The sequence below is a fragment of the Arachis hypogaea genome, chromosome 5 (genome assembly GCF_003086295.3).
Source record: "Arachis hypogaea cultivar Tifrunner chromosome 5, arahy.Tifrunner.gnm2.J5K5, whole genome shotgun sequence".
NCBI classification, from domain to species: Eukaryota; Viridiplantae; Streptophyta; class Magnoliopsida; order Fabales; family Fabaceae; genus Arachis; species Arachis hypogaea.
The window spans coordinates 23945628-23969817 of record NC_092040.1 but is presented as its reverse complement, the minus strand read 5'-3'; the positions used below and the strand labels follow the sequence as shown (position 1 = coordinate 23969817).

Sequence of the window (24190 nt, the reverse complement as noted above, 5' to 3'; positions counted from 1 at the left end):
AAATCTTTTCAATCAAATCTTTTTCAAAATCAATTTCTTTCTATTCTCAAAAATACTTGCTATTAATTAATGATTTGATTCAACATTTCAAGTATGTTGCCTTTTCTGTTGAGAAGGTTTAATGTTTGAATCATATCTTTTCTTGTTAGCCAAGTTATTAATTTTTAAAATCAAATCTTTTTAAAATGTTTTTTAAATCATATCTTCTCAATCACATCTTTTTAAAACCAATCATATCTTCTTAACCACATCTTTTTCAAAAAATAGTTTTCAATCATATCTTTTTAATTTCTAATTTCAAAATCTATTTCAAAAATCACTTTACTTCTTTCTTAATCTTGGTTTTCGAAAATCAATTAAAGTTTTTCAAAATGTTTTTAAAATCTTTTTAAATTATTTTCGAAAATTTCTTCCCCTCTTCTCACATCCTTTTATTTATGGACTAACATTATTCCTTAATGCACAATTCGAACTCCATCTTTCTTGATAAGTTCGAATTTTCTACCTCTTCCTTCCATTTTTCTTTTCCTCTGACACCTCAAGGAATCTCTATACTGTGACATAGAGGATTCCATATTTTCTTGTTTTCTTCTCTTGCATATGAGCAGGAGCAAAGACAAAAGCATTCTTGTTGAGGCTGATCCTGAACCTGAAAGGACCTTGAAGCGAAAGCTAAGAGAAGCTAAGGCACGATTCTCTGTAGAGGACCTAACAGAAATCTTCAAAGAAGAAGAACCCATGGCAGCTGAAAACAACAACAATGCAAGGAAGGTGCTGGGTGACTTTACTGCACCTACTCCCGACTTCTATGGGAGAAGCATCTCTATCCCTGCCATTGGAGCAAACAACTTTGAGCTTAAGCCTCAATTAGTTTCTCTAACGCAACAGAATTGCAAATTTCATGGACTTCCATTGGAAGATCCTCATCAGTTTTTAACTGAATTCTTGCAAATCTGTGACACTGTCAGGACCAATGGGGTTGACCTTGAGGTCTACAGACTTATGCTATTCCCTTTTGCTGTAAGAGACAGAGCTAGGATATGGTTGGACTCACAACCTAAAGAAAGCCTGAACTCTTGGGAAAAGCTAGTCAATGCCTTCTTGGCAAAGTTCTTTCCACCTCAAAAATTGAGTAAGCTTAGAGTGGAAGTCCAAACCTTCAGACAGAAGGAAGGAGAATCCCTCTATGAAGCTTGGGAAAGATACAAACAATTAATCAGAAAGTGTCCCTTTGATATGCTTTCTGAATGGAGCATCATAGGTATTTTCTATGATGGTCTGTCTGAACTGTCAAAGATGTCTTTGGATAGCTCTGCTGGAGGATCTCTTCATTTGAAGAACACGCCTACAGAAACTCAAGAACTAATTGAAATGGTTGCAAATAACCAATTCATGTACACTTCTGAAAGGATTCCTGTGAACAATGGGACTAATCAGAAGAAAGGAGTTCTTGAGATTGATACTCTGAATGCCATATTGGCTCAGAGCAAGATATTGACTCAGCAAGTCAATTTGATTTCTCAAAGTTTGTCTGGAATGCAAAATGCACCAGGCAGTACTAAGGAAGCTTCATCTGAAGAAGAAGCTTATGATCCTGAGAACCCTTCAATGGAAGAGGTGAATTACATGGGAGAACCCTATGGAAACACCTATAATCCTTCATGGAGAAATCATCCAAATCTCTCATGGAAGGATCAATAGAGACCTCAACAAGGTTTCAACAATAATAATGGTGGAAGAAACAGGTTTCGCAATGGCAAGCCTTTTCCATCATCTTCTCAGCAACAGACAGAGAATTCTAAACAGAACCACTCTGACTTAGCAACCATGGTCTCTGATCTAATCAAAACCACTCAAAGTTTCATGACTGAAACAAGGCCCTCCATTAGAAATTTGGAGGCACAAGTGGGTCAGCTGAGCAAAAAAATTACTGAACTCCCTCCTAGTACTCTTCCAAGCAATACAGAAGAAAATCCAAAAGGAGAGTGCAAGGCCATCAACATGGCCGAATTTGGAGAGGAGGGAGAGGCAGTGAACGCCACTGAGGAAGACCTTAATGGATGTCCACTGGCCTCCAATGAGTTCCCCAATGAGAAACCATGGGAATCTGAGGCTCCCACTGAGACCATAGAGATCCCATTGGATTTACTTCTGCCATTCATGAGCTCTGATGAGTATTCTTCCTCTGAAGAGGATGAATATGTCACTGAAGAGCAAGTTGCTAAATACCTTGGAGCAATCATGAAGCTAAATGACAAGTTATTTGGCAATGAGACTTGGGAGGATGAACCCCCTTTGCTCACCAAAGAACTGGATGACTTGTCTAGGCAGAAACTACCTCAAAAGAGACAAGATCCTGGGAAGTTCTCAATACCTTGTGCCATAGGCACCATGACCTTCAAGAAGGCCTTGTGTGACCTAGGGTCAAGTGTAAACCTCATGCCTCTCTCTGTAATGGAGAGGCTAGGGATCTTTGAGGCGCAAGCTACAAAAATCTCACTAGAGATGGCAGACAATTCAAGAAAACAAGCTTATGGACTTGTAGAGGATGTTCTGGTAAAAGTTGAAGACCATTACATCCCTGCTGATTTCTTAGTCCTAGAGACTGGAAAGTGCATGGATGAATCCATCATCCTTGGCAGACCCTTCCTAGCCACAGCAAAGGCTGTGATTAATGTTGATAGAGGAGAATTGATCATTCAAGTGAATGAAGAATCCTTTATGTTTAAGACTCAAGGATATCCCTCTGTCACCATGGAGAGGAAGCATAAAGAGCTTCTCTCAAAACAGAGTCAAACAGAGCCCCCACAGTCAAACTCTAAGTTTGGTGTTGGGAGGCCACAACCAAATTCTAAGTTTGGTGTTGAACCCCCACATTCAAACTCTAAGTTTGGTGTTGGGAGGTTCCAACATTGCTCTGAGTATCTGTGAGGCTCATTGAGAGCCCTCTGTCAAGCTACTGACATTAAAGAAGCGCTTGTTGGGAGGCAACCCAATGTTATATTTTATCTATTTTCCTTTGTTATTTTATGTTTTCTATAGGTTGATGATCATGAGAAGTCACATTATCAATTGAAAAAGCAAAAACAGAAAGAAAAATAGCACACCCTGGAGGAAGATCTTGCTGGCGTTTAAACGCCAGTAAGGCTAGCAGATGGGCGTTTAACGTCCAGTCTGGCACCATTTTGGGCGTTTAACACCAAAAAGAGGCACCAGACTGGCGTTAAACGCCAGAAAAGGGCAAGAAGTTGGCGTTAAATGCCAGAAATGGGCACCAGCCCGGCGTTTAACGCCAGAATTGGCATGAAGAGCAATTTTGCTCACCACTTGGTGCAGGGATGACTTTTCCTTGACACCTCAGGATCTGTGGACACCACAGAATCCCCACCTACCCCACCACTCTCTCTCTTCTTCACCCATTCACCAATCACCTCAACACCTCTTCCCCAAAAACCCCTCACCTATCAAATCCCATCTTTCTCTTCACCACTCACATCCATCCTTTATAAAACCCCACCTACCTCACCATTCAAATTCAAACCACTTTCCCACCCAAACCCACCCTCCCATAGCCGAACCCTACCCCTCTCTTCACCCCTATATAAACCCCTCTTCACTCCTTCATTTTCACACAACCTATACACTACTTCTCCCCCTTTGGCCGAACCACAAAGCCATTTCATTCTCCTTCATTTCTTCTTCTTCTACTCTCTTCTTTCTTCTTTTGCTCGAGGACGAGCAAACCTTTTAAGTTTGGTGTGGTAAAAGCATTGCTTTTTGTTTTTCCATAACCATTTATGGCATCCAAGGCCAGAGAAACCTCTAGAAAGAGGAAAGGGAAGGCAAAAGCTTCCACCTCCGAGTCATGGGAGATGGAGAGATTCATCTCAAGGGTGCATCAAGACCACTTCTATGAAGTTGTGGCCTTGAAGAAGGTGATCCCCGAGGTCCCTTTTAAACTCAAAAAGAGTGAATATCCGGAGATCCGACATGAGATCCGAAGAAGAGGTTGGGAAGTTCTTACCAACCCCATTCAACAAGTCAGAATCTTAATGGTTCAAGAGTTCTATGCCAATACATGGATCACCAAGAACCATGATCAAAGTGTGAACCCGGACCCAAAGAATTGGCTTACTATGGTTCGGGGGAAATACTTGGATTTTAGTCCAGAAAATGTAAGGTTGGCATTCAACTTGCCCATTATGCAAGGAGATGAACATCCTTACACTAGAAGGGTCAACTTTGATCAAAGGTTGGACCAAGTCCTCACAGTCATTTGTGAAGAGAGCGCTCAATGGAAGAGAGATTCAAGAGGAAAGCTGGCTCAATTGAGAAGGCATGACCTCAAGCCTGTGGCTAGGGGATGGTTGGAGTTTATCCAACGCTCAATCATTCCCACTAGCAACCGGTCTGAAGTTACTATAGACCGGGCTATCATGATTCATAGCATCATGATTGGAGAAGAAATAGAAGTTCATGAGGTTATAGCCCAAGAACTTTATAAGGTGGCGGACAAGTCCTCTACCTTGGCAAGGTTAGCCTTTCCTCATCTCATTTGTCACCTCTGTTATTCAGTTGGAGTTGACATAGAGGGAGACATCCCCATTGATGAGGACAAGCCCATCACTAAGAAGAGGATGGAGCAAACAAGAGACCCCTCTCATCATCAAATCCCTGAGATACCTCAAGGGATGCACTTTCCTCCACAAAACTATTGGGAGCAACTGAACACCTCCCTAGGAGAATTGAGTTCCAACATGGGACAACTAAGGGTGGAGCACCAAGAACATTCCATCCTCCTCCAAGAAATAAGAGAAGATCAAAGAATCATGAGAGAGGAGCAACAAAGGCAAGGAAGAGACATTGAGGAGCTCAAGCACTCCATAAGATCTTCAAGAGGAAGAACAAGCCGCCAGCACTGAGGTGGACCCGTTCTTTAATCTCCTTGTTCCTTATTTTCCTGTTTTTCGAAAATTATGCTTATGTTTATCTATGTTTGTGTCTTGTGATCATTAGTGTCTTAGTGTCTATGCCTTAAAGTTATGAATGTCCTATGAATCCATCACCTTTCTTGAATGAAAAATGTTCTTAATTGAAAAAGAGAAGAATTGCATGAATTTTGAATTTTATAACAGATTAATTATTTTGATGTGGTGGCAATATTTTTGTTTTCTGAATGTATGCTTAAACAGTGCATATGTCTTTTGAATTTGAGGTTCATGAATGTTGGCTCTTGAAAGAATGATGAAAAAGGAGACATGTTACTGAGGATCTGAAAAATCATAAAAATGATTCTTGAAGCAAGAAAAAGCAGTGAATACAAAAAAAAACGAAAAAAAAGAAGAAAAACGAAAAAAAAAGGGAGAGAAAAGAAAAAAATAAAGTTGTGATCCAAGGCAAAAAGAGTGTGCTTAAGAACCCTGGACACCTCTAATTGGGGACTCTAGCAAAGCTGAGTCACAATCTGAAAAGGTTCACCCAATTATGTGTCTGTGGCATGTATGTATCCGGTGGTAATACTGGAGGACAGAGTGCTTTGGGCCATGGCCAAGACTCAATAAGTAGCTGTGTTCAAGAATCATCATACTTAACTAGGAGAATCAATAACACTATCTAGATTCTGAGTTCCTATAGAAGGCAATCATTCTGAATTTCAAAGGATAGAGTGAAATGCCAAAATTGTTCAGAGGCAAAAAGCTAAAAGCCCCGCTCATCTAATTAATACTGATCTTCATAGATGTTTTTGGAATTCATTGTATAATCTCTTCTTTTTATCTTATTGGATTTTCAGTTGCTTGAGGACAAGCAACAATTTAAGTTTGGTGTTGTGATGAGCGGATAATTTATACGCTTTTTGGCATTGTTTTTAGTATGTTTTAGTTAGTTTTTAGTATATTTTTATTAGTTTTTAGTTAAAATTCACTTTTCTGGACTTTACTATGAGTTTTTGTGTTTTTCTGTGATTCTAGGTATTTTCTGGCTGAAATTGAGGGACTTGAGCAAAAATCTGATTCAGAGACTAAAAAGGACTGTAGATGCTGTTGGATTCTGACCTCCCTGCACTCGAGGTGGATTTTCTGGAGCTACAGAAGCATAATTGGCGCGCTCTCAATGGTGTTGGAAAGTAGACATCCTGGGCTTTCCAGAAATATATAATAGTCCATACTTTTTCCGAGATTTGATGGCCCAAACTGGTGTTCCAAATCAACTCAAAACTGCCCGACGTTAAACGCCGGAACTAGCACAAGAATGGGAGTTAAACGCCCAAACTGGCACAAAAGCTGGCGTTTAACTCCAAGAGAAGTCTCTACACGAAAATGCTTCAATGCTCAGCCCAAGCACACACCAAGTGGGCCCGGAAGTGGATTTTTATGTCATTTACTCATCTTTGTAAACCTTAGGCTACTAGTTCTTTATAAATAGGACCTTTTACTATTGTATTTTCATCTTGGTAGCTATCTTTGTTCTTATGCTATCTTAGATCATTGGGAGGCTGGCCTCACGGCCATGCCTAGACCTTGTTCTTATGTATTTTCAACGGTAGAGTTTCTACACACCATAGATTAAGGTGTGGAGCTCTGCTGTACCTCGAGTATTAATGCAATTACTATTGTTCTTCTACTCAATTCGGCTTGTTCTTGTTCTAAGATATCACTTGTTCTTCAACTTGATGAATGTGATGATCCGTGACACTCATCATCATTCTCACCTATGAACGTGTGACTGTCAATCACCTCCGTTCTATCTTAGATTGAGTGGATATCTCTTGGATTCTTTAACCGGAATCTTCGTGGTATAAGCTAGAATTGATGACTGCATTCAAGAGAATCCGGAAGGTCTAAACCTTGTCTGTGATTTTTTTGAGTAGGATTCAATGATTGAATGACTGTGACGAGCTTCAAACTCCTGAAGGCTGGGCGTTAGTGACAGACGCAAAAGAATCACTGGATTCTATTCCAACCTGATTGAGAACCGACAGATGATTAGCCGTGCCGTGACAGGGTGCGTTGAACATTTTCACTGAGAGGATGGGAGGTAGCCACTGACAACGGTGAAACCCTACATACAGCTTGCCATGGAAAGGAGTAAGAAGGATTGGATGAAGACAGTAGGAAAGCAGAGAGACGAAAGGGACAAAGCATCTCCATACACTTGTCTGAAGTTCTTACCAATGAAATACACAAGTATCTCTATCTTTATCTTTATGTTTTATTCATACATCATCCATAATCATTTGAGTTTGCCTGACTAAGATTTACAAGGTGACCATAGCTTGCTTCATACCAACAATCTCTGTGGGATCGACCCTTACTCGCGTAAGGTTTATTACTTGGACGACCCAGTACACTTGCTGGTTAGTTGTGCGAAGTTGTGATAAAGAGTTGAGATTGCAATTGAGCATACCATGTTGATGGCGCCATTGATGATCACAATTTCGCCCACCAACTGCCGGTCAAAATTCCACTGCGCGCTTTTACGCAGAAAACTATGTTTTCCGACTAGAAAAAATTCACTGAATCCAAATATCATATTTAAATCATCAAATTCCAATTGCCAAGTCTTCCAACCATATTCGCTCCTATTTAACTTATTATTTAATAAATTTTGGTTAGACCGGGTATTACAACACACCCCCACTATCAAGCGGAGGCACGAAGCTTTGTAAAGGATGATCTACTTCAATCACGGATTCGTAATGCTTTACAATGATTAGTTATATATGTTCTTTATTATTTGATCTAATGTATATCTTCTAATTTTTGTAATATTTGAAATGTTTTATTGTTGTTGTTATGCATATGCGTCTTTGTTTGGTATCTAGTTGTTCATCCAGAAAAACCAGAACCTCATTGTTATTGCCAGGAATCTATTTCCAATTCGCCAAAAGGTCTTAACCTCTTTCCCTCTTATATTCAATTTGCTTACAATATACAAAACCAAATGAGATTTCTAAGTAATGCAGCATGAATTGCCTATAAATTTGATTTTCAGGATTCAAGGCTTTGTCCTGGAGTAATTGATGGGATCATCTGTATATTTGCTATTCAAGTGTCTTTAATTAATTGTTCTATTTAGGGCTTTTGTTTTCTGCCTTTGAATTGGATTCTACATTGATTTTTGCCTTCTCATTTACTGATGTCATTGTGAAAGACAAAAAATAGGAGAGGATAACAATGATCATGCTTAGTAAAATATATAATATTGATTATAATTATAATTAGGAGTAAGTATTGTTTTGGTCCCTAACATTTAGGGTTGGAATCGAAATTGTCCCACACGTATTTTTTTATTTAGAATCATCCCAAACATTTTATTTCGTATTAAAATGGTCCTTTTTAACTTTTTATGGACAAAAATACCCTCCACCACCACCAACACCTTTACCACCACCATCGGCACCAAATCAGATTCAAGAACACCAAATCAGATTAAACGACATCAAATCCAACAACAAAATCAACACACAACAACAATAAAATTAGAAAATAACAAATCAAATTTAGAATTAGAAGCAAAGACAGAAGCAGAAGCAGAAGCAGACACAGAAGCAGAAGAAGCAGAAGCAGAAGTTCAAGTAAAAGCAGAAAGCAAAGGCCGAATCAAAAAGCAAAAGCTGAAGCAAGAAGCAGAAGAAGAAAAAATTAGACGTTGAAGCAAGAAGAAGTAAGAAGCAGAAGCTGAAGCGAGAAGCAGAAGCAGAAGCAGAAACGACGAGGTGCAGCGGCGAGGTAAGGCAACGAGGTCGTAGCAGTGGCGGTAGTAGTGGAGTGCGACGGCAAGCTCTCTCCCTGGCTCACATCTCCTCTCTCCTTCACTAGCTCTGATTCCCGACTGCGACGGCGACGGCGATGACGGCGGCTGATGAGCGGTTAATTTATACGCTTTTTGGCATTGTTTTTAGGTAGTTTTTAGTAAGTTCAAGCTACTTTTAGGGATGTTTTCATTAGTTTTTATGTTAAATTCACATTTCTGGACTTTACTATGAGTTTGTGTGTTTTTCTGTGATTTCAGGTAATTTCTGGCTGAAATTGAGGGACTTGAGCAAAACTCTGAAAAAGGCTGACAAAAGGACTTCTGATGTTGTTGGAATCTGACCTCCTTGCATTCGAAATGGATTTTATGGAGCTACAGAACTCCAATTGGCGCGCTATCAATGGCGTTGGAAAGTAGACATCCAGAGCTTTCCAGAAATATATAATAGTCCATACTTTATTTGGAAATTGACGACGTAACATGGCGTTGAACGCCAAGTACATGCTGCTGTCTGGAGTTAAACGCCAGAAACACGTCATGATCCGGAGTTGAACGCCCAAAACACGTTATAACTTGGCGTTCAACTCCAAGAAAAGCCTCAGCTCGTGGATAGATAAAGCTCAGCCCAAATATACACCAAGTGGGCCCCGGAAGTGGATTTATGCATCAATTACTTACTCATGTAAACCCTAGTAGCTAGTTTAGTATAAATAAGACTTTTTACTAGTGTATTAGTCATCTTTTTGACCATTCGGTCTTTTGATCATTCAGGGGGCTGGCCTCTCGGCCATGCCTGAACCTCTCACTTATGTATTTTCAACGGTGGAGTTTCTACACACCATAGATTAAGGGTGTGGAGCTTTGCTGTACCTCAAGTTTCAATACAATTACTATTACTTTCTATTCAATTCTCTTTTATTCTTATTCCAAGATATACGTTGCACTTCAACTTGATGAATGTGATGATCCGTGACACTCATCATCATTCTCACCTATGAACGCATGTGACTGACAACCACTTCCGTTCTACTTTAGGCCGGGCGCATATCTCTTAGATTCCCCAACAGAATCTTCGTGGTATAAGCTAGAATTGATGGCGGTATCATGAGAATCCGGAAAGTCTAAACCTTGTCTATGGTATTCCAAGTAGGATTCTGGGATTGAATAACTGTGATGAGCTTCAAACTCCTGAAGGCTGGGCGTTAGTGACAGACGCAAAAGAATCAAGGGATTCTATTCCAACCTGATTGAGAACCGACAGATGATTAGCCGTGTTGTGACAGAGCATAGGACCATTTTCACTGAGAGGATGGGATGTAGCCATTGACAATGGTGATGCCCTACATACAGCTTGCCATGGAAAGGAGTAAGAAGGATTGGATGAATGTAATAAGAAAGTAGAAATTCGAGAGGAGCACAGCATCTCCATACGCCTATCTGAAATTCCCACCATTAATTTACATAAGTATTTCTATCTTAGTTTATTTATCTTTATTTTCTATTTATTATTAATTTTCGACACCCATAACCATTTAATCTGCCTAACTGAGATTTACAAGGTGACCATAGCTTGCTTCATACCAACAATCTCTGTGGGATCGACCCTTACTCACGTAAGGTTTATTACTTGGACGACCCAGTACACTTGCTGGTTAGTTGAATGAGATTGTGAAAAGAAAGTGCTGAGTTAATGTTTTTAGGCACATGCCAAAGAGCCATTATTGTTGATCACAATTTCGTCCACCAAGTTTTTGGCGCCGTTGCTAGGGATTGTTCGAGTATGGACAACTGACGGTTCATCTTGTTGCTCAGATTAGGTAATTTTTTTTCAAAAATCTTTCAAAAATATTTTTTTATTATTATTTTCGTTTTTCTAAAGTATATTTTCGAAAAAAAATAATAAAAATACAAAAAAATCATAAAATCATAAAAAAACCAAAAATATTTTGTGTTTCTTTTTTGAGTCTTGTGTCATGTTTTAAGTTTGGTGTCAATTGCATGCTTTAAAAATTTTTCTTGCTTTTTTCGAAAATTCATGCATTCATGGTGTTCTTCATGATCTTCAAGTTGTTCTTGACAAGTCTTCTTGTTTGATCTTGATGTTTTCTTGTTTTGTGTTGTTTGTTGTTTTTCATATGCATTTTTTGTTTGTTAGAGTCCATGCATTAAAGATTTCTAAGTTTGGTGTCTTGCATGTTTTCTTTGCATCAAAAATTTTTCAAAAATATGTTCTTGATGTTCATCATGATCTTCAAAGTGTTCTTGGTGTTCATCTTGACATTCATAGTGTTCTTGCATGCATGTTGTGTTTTGATCCAAAATTTTTATGTTTTGGGTCATATTTGTGTTTTTCTCTCTCATCTTTAAAATTTCAAAAATCAAAAAAATATCTTTTCCTTTTTTCTCTCCAAATTTTCAAAATTTTGGGTTGACTTGTGGTGCACGAATTTGTGATTCGCACAACTAACCAGCAAGTGCACTGGGTCGTCCAAGTAATACCTTACGTGAGTAAGGGTCGATCCCACAGAGATTATTGGTTTGAAGCAAGCTATGTTTATCTTATTATTCTTAGTCAGGATCTTAATTAAAATTATCAGTTGGAATTATTAGATTGGAAAAATAAAAGAGAATAATAGCGTTACTTGTTGTGCAGTAATGAGAAATATGTTGGAGTTTTGGAGATGCTTTGTCCTCTGACTTCAACTCTTCCTTGAAATCCTTCTCCACACGCAAAGTCCCTTCCATGGCAAGCTCTATGTAGGGTGTCACCGTTGTCAATGGCTACTTCCCATCCTCTCAGTGAAAACGTTCCTATGCTCTGTCACAGCACGGCTAATCATCTGTCGGTTCTCAATCAGGTTGGAATAGAATCCATTGATTCTTTTGCGTCTGTCACTAACGCCCAGCCTTCAGGAGTTTGAAGCTTGTCACAGTCATTCAATCCCAGAATCCTACTCGGAATACCATAGACAAGGTTTAGACTTTCCGGATTCTCATGAATGCCGCCATCAATCCGGCTTATACCACGAAGATTCTGATTAAGGAATCTAAGAGATACTCATTCAATCTGATGTAGAACGGAAGTGGTTGTCAGGCACACGTTCATGGATTGAGGAAGGTGATGATTGTCACGGATCATCACCTTCTCCATAATTAAGCGCGAATGAACATCTTAGATAAGAACAAGCGTGTTTGAATGGAAAACAAAGGAATTGTATTAAATCATCGAGACGCCGCAGAGCTCCTCACCCCCACCAATGGAGTTTAGAGACTCATGCCGTCAAAAAGTATGTAATTCAGATCTGAAAATGTCATGAGGTACAAGATAAGTCTCTAAAAGTTGTTTAAATAGTAAACTAGTAACCTAGGTTTACAGAATATGAGTAAACTAAGATAATTGGTGCAGAAATCCACTTCTGGGGCCCACTTGGTGTGTGCGGGGGCTGAGACTAAAGCTATCCACGAGTTGAGGCCTTTCTTGGAGTTGAACTCCAAGTTATAACGTGTTTTGGGCGTTCAACTCCGGATCATGACGTTTTTCTGGCGTTTAACTCCAGACAGCAGCATGTACTTGGCGTTCAACACCAAGTTACGTCTTCTATCTTCGCGAAAAGTATGGACTATTATATATTGCTGGAAAGCCCTGGATGTATACTTTCCAACGCCGTTGAGAGCGCGCCAATTGGACTCCTGTAGCTCCAAAAAATCCATTTCGAGTGCAGGGAGGTCAGGATCTAACAACATCAGCAGTCCTTTTTCAGCCTAACTCAGATTTTTGCTCAGCTCCCTCAATTTCAGCCAGAAAATACCTGAAATCACAGAAAAACACACAAACTCATAGTAAAGTTCAGAAATATGATTTTTGCCTAAAAACTAATAATATTCTACTAAAAATTAATTAAAACATACTAAAATCTACATGAAATTACCCCCAAAAAGCGTATAAAATATCCGCTCATCACAACACCAAACTTAAACTGTTGCTTGTCCTCAAGCAACTAGATAAATAAAATAGGTTTTAACAGAAATTAAGAAGTAATAATATTTTAGAGTTTTAAATGAAGCTCAAATTCTTATTAGATGAGCGGGGCTTGTAGCTTTTTGTTTCTGAACAGTTTTGGCATCTCCCTTTATCCTTTGAAATTCAGAATGATTGGCATCCATAGGGACTCAGAATTCAGATAGTATTATTGATTCTCCTAGTGTAGTATGTTGATTCTTGAACACAGTTACTTTATGAGTCTTGGTCGTGGCCCTATGCACTTTGTTTTCCAGTATTACCACCGGATACATAAATGCCACAGACACATAACTGGGTGAACCTTTTCAGATTGTGACTCAGCTTTGCTAAAGTCCCCAATTAGAGGTTTCCAGAGTTCTTAAGCACACTCTTTTTGCTTTGGATCACAACTTTAACCACTCAGTCTCAAGCTTTTCACTTGGACCTGCATGCCACAAGCACATGGTTAGCGACAGCTTGATTTAGCCGCTTAGGCCTGGATTTATTTCCTTGGGCCCTCCTATCCATTGATGCTCAAAGCCTTGGATCCTTTTTACCCCTGCCTTTTGGTTTTAAGGGCTATTGGCTTTTTCTGCTTGCTTTTTCTTTTTCTTTCTATTTTATTCCTTTTTTTTTACGCACAAGCTTTTGCTTTTTCACTACTTTTTCTTGCTTCAAGAATCACTTTCATGATTTTCAGATCATCAATAACATTTCTCTTGTTCATCATTCTTTCAGGAGCCAACAATTTTAACATTCATAAAATTCAATATAAAAAATATGCACTATTCAAGCATTCATTTAGAAGACAAAAAGTATTGCCACCACATATAATTAATTAGAATTTTTCTTATTAAGAACTCGAAAAAATATTGCCTCTTTATTCTAAAAATCTACTATTTTATTCATGTTTGATGATGATGAGAAAAATAAATTATAACTTAATTGGAATTAAAATCAAAGTAGAGATACTAATTACTACTACTAATATATAACTTCTAAGGTAAATTTCTAATAAGAACAGTTATCACAGAGTTAAGGCAAAGATTAGAACTCAACGACCTGTATTTTGGGAAGTGGATGTTCCTCTAGTCTGTGGGGTGCCTTCAAGAATTAATTTCTGACGCTTCAGCTCCCTTAAGTTCACATCCTTGCTCTTCCTGTTCCCTTAGGTGCCATGATCTTAATGAGTTTTAGCTCAGTGATCATGGCAAATCACACCAAACTTAGAGGTTTGCTTGTCCTCAAGCAAAAGAAAGGAAAGGAGAGGAATAGAAGGAGAGGCAGTTTCGAAAAAAAATAAGATGAGTTGAGAAAGATATGAGAAGAAATTAAAAAGATTTGAAAAAGAATTGGATTGGAAAAAGATTTGTGTTTATGAATTAAGATATATTTGATATTTTTGAAAAAGGGATTTTAGAAATTAGGGTTTTTAGAAATTAGGATTAAAATTTTTGGAATTGAAGGATGATAATTTGAAACATGTTTATGCAAGAAATCATGAATTGAAACATAAAAATTAGAAAATTTGTGAAGAAGAACGAATTTTACCTCCTCCCCACCATCCTGGCGTTAAACGCCCAACTGGTGCATGTTTTGGGCGTTTAACGCCCAATTGTTGCTTCTCCTGGGCGTTCAACGCCCAGCTGATGCTTCTTTCTGGCGTTGAACGCCCAGATGGCTACCCTTACTGGTGTTGAACGCCCAGTGGGTGCTTCTTTTGGGCGTTCAATGCCCAAAATGTTTCTTACTGGCTTTTTCACGCCAGTGAGCTTCCAAATTTCTCTGTAACTCTGTGAATTCAATCAATTGCTATTTTTACCCCTTGAAGATACTTGGACTCATACCTGTAAAAAAAGGAAATTTATTTAATTAGTAAATGTAAATCATGTTGCTTGTATGCAAAGTTTGTATTCGTAGGTTTTGATGAATGACAAACCAACAAACGACATGAAAGACAAACCAACAAACAACTTGAATGAACAAGCATGTTGAAAGATCAACCAACATTCAACGTTGAGGAATGAAGAGTTGAAAGCAACACAACAACAACAAGAAACTCAAGTCCACAACATTTGAAGACAAGTATAGTGTCTTAGGACTTAGGTAACTTCTTGTTAAGAACCAATTGCTAAATCTCTCAACACACACTCACAAAATGTTTTGATTATCATATCATATGCACATCTTGCAATTCGATGCTAGCCAAATGGTTTAAAACTTGTTTTCAAAGGTACAAAAGCATAGGAATTGACTCCAACAAGTTTGAGATCAATCCTAAGTATTTTGAAGTGATTTTAAGCCATTCTTTAAGGTTTGCATCGATGCACACTCATCTTGCATCGATGCAAAGCATGCAACGACTTGTTGCATCGATGCAACCTAGCTGAAAATTCAAATTTCAGCTTCAAAGACACATTTGCATCGATGCAAAGTGTTATGCATCGATGCAAATGATTCAAAAACATAAAAAATGGCTAGTTTTGACAAAAAGGCTCCATCCCACTAACTCCCCAACGTTTCTAAGGTTTGGGGAGTCTATAAATAGATGGATTGAAGCCTTATTTCAAATACTTGAGTATTTGCAAACTATCTTGTTCATATTCTTTCATTCTACACATTTTTTAAGGTGTTATAATACACAATTTGAGAGAGCAATATCAATTGGTTCAATAGTGCTAAACTTGTAATCATACACTCTTCTAGAGAGTACTCATTTCATCTCAACAATTCTTTGAGAATTATTTTCTTGTACACTTTGTAAATTAGAGTGTGATCTCCAAGGTTGAGTCAAGAGTTATAAACACTATAGTCGGTGAGGATACCAAAGAGGTATACTAAGTACTCAAGGCAAATCTTAGAGAAGGTATCTCTAAGTGGAGTGGGTTAGTATACGAGTGGTGATCATATACCGTGAGGTGTTAGAAACTAAGGACTCGGATTGTAAAAGGTTTTGCGCGAGCACCTTGAAGCTTGGCAATAGTGGAACTTCTCAATTGGGATTGAGAAAGAAAGTGGACGTAGGACAAGGATTGTGCCGAACCACTCTAAATAGCGTTTGCATCTCTCCAAACTCATCTCTTCAATATTGTTGTCTTTTACCTTTGAGCAAATAAATTGTGATTGAAAAGTAGCTTCGTAAGTACTTAAGGAGTAGCTTAAGTCCGATTGGTGAAAAGCTTGATCAATTTATTTGAGTTGGTGTTTATTGGAAAGTAAAAACTCCTTATAAATGCTTAGCAATTGAGTTAAGCTCTTGGAAAAATACTAGTACAATAACACTTTTGTATATTGTCTTTAACTTTCGCAAAAAGATTCATTGTTGTTGCAATACTCAATTCACCCCCCTCTTGAGTAATTGTGCATAGGTTCTACAAGTGGCATCAGAGCTTAACCCTTTGAAAGACTTAACCATTTAAGGGAAAAGATCATGGCAAGCACAAGCTTTAACAACAACAACACTAGCGAAGGTAACTCAACCGCTAGACCTCCTCTTTTTAGCGGAAGAAATTACTCTTATTGGAAAAATAAGATGAGAATTTGGATCCGTTCTCAAGATGTGAGAATTTGGAAAGTAATTGAGAATGGAAATCACATTCCAACAAAGACAACAAGCGCTAAAGAAGGAGAAGTCTCCGTCTCAAAGCAAGTACCGAAAGGAGAAGATGAATATAGTGACGATGATTGGAAGAAAGTGGCAATGAATGATAAAGCCATCAACTTCATTCATTGTGCACTTAACGAGCATGATTATATGAAGATCTCTACATGTGAAACCGCTAAAGAGATTTGGGATAAACTCCAAATCACTTACGAAGGAACCGACCACGTTAAAGAATCAAAGGTATTTATGTTGGTTCATGAATGGGAAAATTTTAAAATGAAAGATGAAGAGAGCATTGAAGAAGCTCTTGAAAGACTCTCCAAGATCTTCAACAATCTAAGCATGCTTGGCACAAAATACAATGATAAACAAATTGTGACCAAGGTGCTTACAAGCCTTACACCAAAATGGAACTCCAAAGTGAACGCCATTGTGGAAGGAAGGCTCTATGATCAACTTACATTCGATCAACTACGAGGTAATCTTCTCACCTATGAAATGACTATGCTAAATAGACAAAAAGGTGAAGAAAGCAAGAAGAAAAGTCTCGCCCTTAAAACAACATCACTACAAGAAGAGAGTGATGATAATGAAGAAGAAGGAGATGAAGAATTTGCACTCTTATTGAAAAGATTCAATAAGTTTGCAATGAAGAAAAACTTCAAGAGCAAAACAAAGGTACCAAAATGCTATGAGTGTGGAGAAGTTGGACACATCAAACCCAATTGGCCAAAACTTCAAAAGGAGGACAAAAACAAGAAATTTAAGAAGAAGGAGAAAGCATACATATCATGGGAGAACGAGGATGAATCCGACTCCGATGACGACGAGGTTGCAAATCTTTGCTTAATGGCAAGCGAAGAAAAGGTTAGTGATGACAACTCCACTTCTTTTAATTTACAAGATGAATATGATGCCTTACTTGAGGTGTACACAAAACTTACCCAAGATTATTCTCTCCTAAAGAAAAAGAATATGGATCTTTTAAAACAAAATGAGATGTTGAAAAACGAGAATATCAACCTTGGAAAAGATAAGTGTAGCACAAGTAGTGATCCATACAAATCTTGTAAAATGCATGAAAATGAAATTACAAATCTTAAGAACACTTTAGCTAAGTTCAATGAATCTTCAAAGAACTTAGATAAAATGTTGAAAAACCAAAAGCATGTTCATAATAAGGAAGGTTTAGGTTTTGAAAAAGGAAAATTTTAAAATGCTAAAACTCCTATTAGGCAACCGCAAGCCCAAAAGGCAAGCATGCCTAAAAGAAATGAAGCCTTTAAACATCCTCCTCAACATGCTTCATTTAGAAATTATAATCACAATGCATATAGATCAAAAGATGTTGCATTTAGGAAACAACCTAGGCAACCATTTAGAAACATGCATAGGATGCATAATCCAAATGTCATATGTCATTATTGTAATAAAGTAGGTCATATAGCACCCGTATGCTTTACTAGAATTAAACATATAAACTTTCATAGTCAAGATACGAGATGGGCACCTTATGGGCATTATGCTCATACTAACCATCAAGGACCCAAATTCACTTGGGTACCTAAATCCCAATTTTAATTGTTTTGTAGGTACGTGTTGGAGCTAAGGATATAAATTGGTATGTTGATAGTGGATGCTCCAAACACATGACCGGCGATGAATCAAAGTTCACCGCAATAGAGCCTACTGGTGCACGAAATTGTGATCACTACTTTTCACAACTCAAATAATCCCCGGTAATGAATCCAAAAACTTGGTATTCAACACCATGGCATAAACACAATTTCGCACAACTAACCAGCAAGTGTACTGGGTCATCCAAGTAATAAACCTTACGCGAGTAAGGGTCGATCCCACAGAGATTGTTGGTATGAAGCAAGCTATGGTCACCTTGTAAATCTCAGTCAGGCAAACTCAAATGGGTATGGTGATATACGAATAAAGCATAAAGATAAAGATAGAGATACTTATGTAATTCATTGGTAGGAACTTCAGATAAGCGTATGAAGATGCCTTCCCTTCCGTCCCTCTGCTTTCCTACTGTCTTCATCCAATCCTTCTTCTTCCTTTCCATGGCAAGCTTAAGCAAGGGTTTCACCATTGTCAGTGGCTACCTACCATCCTCTCAGTGGAAATGTTCAACGCACCCTGTCACGGCACGGCTATCCATCTGTCGGTTCTCGATCAGGCCGGAATAGAATCCAATGATTCTTTTGCGTATGTCACTAACGCCCCGCCCTCAGGAGTTTGAAGCACGTCACAGTCATTCAATCATTGAATCCTACTCAGAATACCACAGACAAGGTTAGACCTTCCGGATTCTCTTGAATGCCGCCATCAGTTCTAGTCTATACCACGAAGACTCTGATCTCACGGAATGGCTGGCTCGTTTGTCAGGTGAGCACTCGGTTGTCAGGCGATCAACCATGCATCGTGTATCATGAATCCAAGAGATATTCACCCAATCGAAGGTAGAACGGAGGTGGTTGTCAGTCACACGTTCATAGGTGAGAATGATGATGAGTGTCACAGATCATCACATTCATCAAGTTGAAGAACAAGTGATATCTTAGAACAAGAACAAGCGAATTGAATAGAAGAACAATAGTAATTGCATTAATACTCGAGGTACAGCAGAGCTCCACACCTTAATCTATGGTGTGTAGAAACTCCACCGTTGAAAATACATAAGAACAAGAGTGATCATTGGCTTCGGTCCCAGAGAGGGAACCAGAGGAACCAAGATCTGATCTAAGAACTAGATGTCCAAAGATGATCAAAGGATCAAAAATAATCCAAAGATGAAAATACAATAGTAAAAGGTCCTACTTATAGAAAACTAGTAGCCTAGGGTGTACAGAGATGAGTAAATGACATAAAAATCCACTTCCGGGCCCACTTGGTGTGTGCTTGGGCTGAGCAATGAAGCATTTTCGTGTAGAGACTCCTCTTGGAGTTAAAGGCCAGCTTTTGTGCCAGTTTGGGCGTTTAACTCCCATTTTGGTGCCAGTTCCGGCGTTTAACGCTGGGATTTCTCAGGGTGACTTTGTACGCCAGTTTGGGCCATCAAATCTTGGGCAAAGTATGGACCATCATATATTGCTGGAAAGCCCAGGATGTCTACTTTCCAACGCCTTTGCGAGCGCGCCAATTGGGCTTCTGTAGCTCCAGAAAATCCACTTCGAGTGCAGGAAGGTCAGAATCCAACAGCATCTGCAGTCCTTTTTGGTCTCTGAATCAGATTTTTGCTCAGGTCCCTCAATTTCAGCCAGAAAATACCTGAAATCATAGAAAAACACACAAACTCATAGTAAAGTCCAGAAAAGTGAATTTTAACTAAAAACTAATAAAAATATACTAAAAACTAACTAGATCATACTAAAAACATACTAAAAACAATGCCAAAAAGCGTACAAATTATCCGCTCATCACAACACCAAACTTAAATTGTTGCTTGTCCTCAAGCAACTGAAAATCAAATAAGATAAAAAGAAGAGAATATGCAATGAATTCCAAAAACATCTATGAAGATCAGTATTAATTAGATGAGCGGGGCTTTTAGCTTTTTGCCTCTGAATAGTTTTGGCAGCTCACTCTATCCTTTGAAATTCAGAATGATTGGCTTCTTTAGGAACTCAGAATCCAGATAGTGTTATTGATTCTCCTAGTTAAGTATGATGATTCTTGAACATAGCTACTTATTGAGTCTTGGCCGTGGCCCAAAGCACTCTGTCTTCCAGTATTACCACTGGATACATACATGCCACAGACACATAATTGGGTGAACCTTTTCAGATTGTGACTCAGCTTTGCTAGAGTCCCCAATTAGAGATGTCTAGGGTTCTTAAGCACACTCTTTTGCCTTGGATCATGACTTTATTTCTTTCTTTTCTTTTCTTTCTCTTTTTCTCTTTTTTTTGTTTTTCTTCTTTTTTTTGTATTCACTGCTTTTTCTTGCTTCAAGAATCATTTTTATGATTTTTCAGATCCTCAGTAACATGTCTCCTTTTTCATCATTCTTTCAAGAGCCAACATTCATGAACCACAAATTCAAAAGACATATGCACTGTTTAAGCATACATTCAGAGAACAAAGGTGATGCCACCACATCAGAATAATTAAACTGTTATAAAATTCAAAATTCATGCAATTCTTTTCTTTTTCAATTAAGAACACATTTTTCATTCAAGAAAGGTGATGGATTCATAGGATATTCATAACTTTAAGGCATAGATACTAAGACACTAATGATCACAAGACACAAACATAGACATACATAAGCACTAAAATTCGAAAAACAGGAAAATAAAGAACAAGAAAATTAAAGAACGGGTCCACCTTAGTGATGGCGGCTCTTTCTTCTTCTTGAAGATCCTATGGAGTGCTTGAGCTCCTCAATGTCTCTTCCTTGTCTTTGTTGCTCCTCTCTCATGATTCTTTGATCTTCTCTAATTTCATGGAGGATGATGGAGTGTTCTTGATGCTCCACCCTTAGTTGTCCCATGTTGGAACTCAATTCTCCTAGGGAGGTGTTTAGTTGCTCCCAATAGTTTTGTGGAGGAAAGTGCATCCCTTGAGGTATCTCAGGGATCTCATGATGAGTGGGGTCTCTTGTGTGCTCCATCCTCTTCTTAGTGATGGGCTTGTCCTCATCAATAGGGGTGTCTCCCTCTATGTCAACTCCAACTGAATAACAGAGGTGACAAATGAGATGAGGGAAGGCTAACCTTGCCAAGGTAGAGGACTTGTCCGCCACCTTATAAAGCTCTTGAGCTATAACCTCATGAACTTCTATTCCTTCTCCAATCATGATGCTATGAATCATGATAGCCCGGTCTATGGTAACTTCGGACCGGTTGCTAGTGGGAATGATTGAGCGTTGGATAAACTCCAACCATCCTCTAGCCACGGGTTTGAGGTCATGCCTTCTCAATTGAACCGGCTTCCCTCTTGAATCTCTCTTCCATTGGGCGCCCTCTTCACATATGACTGTGAGGACTTGGTCCAACCTTTGATCAAAGTTGACCCTTTTTGAGTGAAAAAGGGACCTCAGGGATCACCTTCTTCAAGGCCACAACTTCATAGAAGTGGTCTTGATGCACCCTTGAGATGAATCTCTCCATCTCCCATGACTCGGAGGTGGAAGCTTTTGCCTTCCCTTTCCTCTTTCTAGAGGTTTCTTCGGCCTTGGATGCCATAAATGGTTATAGAAAAACAAAAAGCAATGCTTTTACCACACCAAACTTAAAGGGTTTGCTCGTCCTCGAGCAAAAGAAGAAAGAAGAGAGTAGAAGAAGAAGAAATGAAGGAGATGGGAATGGCTTTATTTTCGGCCAAGAAGGGGAAGAAGTAGTGTTTAGGTTGTGTGAAAATGAAGGAGTGAAGGAGGGTTATATAGGAGTGGGGGAAGGGTGGGGTTCGGTCAATTGAGGGTGGGTTTGGGTGGGAAAGTGGTTTGAATTTGAATGGTGAGGTAGGTGGGGTTTTATGAAGGATGGATGTGAGTGGTGAAGAGAAAGATGGGATTTGATAGGTGAAGGGTTTTTGGGGAAGAGGTGGTGAGCTGATTGATGAATGGGTGAAGAAGAGAGAGAGTGGTGGGGTAGGTAGGGATCCTGTGGGGTCCACAGATCCTGAGGTGTCAAGAAAAAGTCATCCCTGCACCAAATGGCAAGCAAAATCTCGTTTTGTGCCAATTCTGGCGTTAAACGCCGGGCTGGTGCCCATTTCTGGCGTTTAACGCCAGCTTCTTGCCCTTTTCTGGTGTTTAACGCCAGTCTGGTGCCCCTTTCTGGCGTTAAACGCCCAGAATGGTGCCAGACTGGGCGTTAAACGCCCAACAGCTAGCCTCACTGGCGTTTAAACGCCAGTGGGTTCTTCCTCCAGGGTGTGCTATTTTTCTTTCTGTTTTTCATTCTGTTTTGCTTTTTTGATTGATTTCGTGACTTCTCATGATCATCAACCTACAAAAGACATAAAATAACAAAGGAAAATAGTCATAATATAATATTGGGTTGCCTCCCAACAAGCGCTTCTTTAATGTCATTAGCTTGACAGAGGACTCTCATGGAGCCTCAGAAATGCTCAGAGCTATGTTGGAACCTCCCAACACCAAACTTAGAGTTTGAATGTGGGGGTTCAACACCAAACTTGGAGTTTGGTTGTGGCCTCCCAACACCAAACTTAGAGTTTGACTGTAGGGGCTCTGTTTGTCTCTGTTTTGAGGGAAGCTCTTCATGCTTCCTCTCCATGATGATAGAGGGATATCCTTGAGCCTTAAACATCAAGGATTCTTCATTCACTTGAATGATCAACTCTCCTCTATCAACATCAATCACAGCCTTTGCTGTGGCTAGGAAGGGTCTGCCAAGGATGATGGATTCATCCATGCACTTCCCAGTCTCTAGGACTATGAAATTAGTAGGGATGTAATGGTCTTCAACTTTTACCAGAACATCCTCTACAAGTCCATAGGCTTGTTTTCTTGAATTGTCTGCCATCTCTAGTGAGATTTTTGCAGCTTGCACCTCAAGGATCCCTAGCTTCTCCATTACAGAGAGAGGCATGAGGTTTACACTTGACCCTAAGTCACACAAGGCCCTCTTGAAGGTCATGGTGCCTATGGTACAAGGTATTGAAAACTTCCCAGGATCTTGTCTCTTTTGAGGCAGTTTCTGCCTAGACAAGTTATCCAGTTCTTTGGTGAGCAAAGGAGCTTCATCCTCCCAAGTCTCATTTCCAAACAACTTGTCATTTAGCTTCATGATTGCTCCAAGGTATTTAGCAACTTGCTCTTCAGTGACATACTCATCCTCTTCAGAGGAAGAATACTCATCAGAGCTCATGAATGGCAGAAGTAAGTCCAATGGAATCTCTATGGTCTCATTTTGAGCCTCAGATTCCCATGGTTCCTCATTGGGGAACTCATTGGAGGTCAGTGGATGTCCATTGAGGTCTTCCTCAGTGGCGTTCACTACCTCTTCTTCCTCCCAAAATTCGGCCATGTTGATGGCTTTGCACTCTCCTTTTGGATTTTCTTCTGTATTGCTTGGGAGAGTACTAGGAGGGAGTTCAGTAATTTTCTTGCTCAGCTGACCCACTTGTCCCTCCAAATTTCTAATGGAGGACCTTGTTTCAGTTTTGAGTGGTTTTGATCAGATCAGAGACCATGGTTGCTAAGTCAGAGTTATTCTGCTTACAACTCTCTGTCTGTTGCTGAGAAGATGATGGAAAAGGTTTTCTGTTGCTAAACCTGTTTCTTCCACCATTATTATTGTTGAAACCTTGTTGAGGTCTCTGTTGATCCTTCCATGAAAAATTTGGATGATTTCTCCATGAAGGATTATAGGTGTTTCCATAGGGTTCTCCCATGTAATTCACCTCTTCCATTGAAGGGTTCTCAGGATCATAAGCTTCTTCCTCAGATGAAGCTTCCTTAGTACTGCTTGGTGCATTTTGCATTCCAGACAAACTTTGAGAAATTATTTTGACTTGTTGGGTCAATATTTTGTTCTGAGCCAATATGGCATTCAGAGTATCAATCTCAAGACCTCCTTTCTTCTGACTAGTCCCATTGTTAACAGGATTTCTTTCAGAAGTGTACATGAATTGGTTATTTGCAACCATTTCAATCAGCTCTTGAGCTTCTGTAGACGTCTTCTTCAAATGAAGAGATCCTCCAGCAGAGCTATCCAAAGACATCTTGGATAGTTCAGAGAGACCATCATAGAAAATACCTATGATGCTCCATTCAGAAAGCATGTTAGAGGGACACTTTCTGATTAATTGTTTGTATCTTTCCCAAGCTTCATAGAGGGATTCTCCTTCCA

General features: G+C 39.2%; 1 non-coding gene across 1 annotated transcript; it reads right to left on the bottom strand.

The window, feature by feature from the left end:
• Nucleotides 1-1134: 1134 nt before the first annotated feature.
• LOC112805083 (small nucleolar RNA R71) lies at nucleotides 1135-1242 on the bottom strand. The gene has a single exon (XR_003203694.1). It is a non-coding gene; the product is annotated as a small nucleolar RNA R71 (small nucleolar RNA).
• Between the last annotated feature and the right edge of the window lie 22948 nt (nucleotides 1243-24190).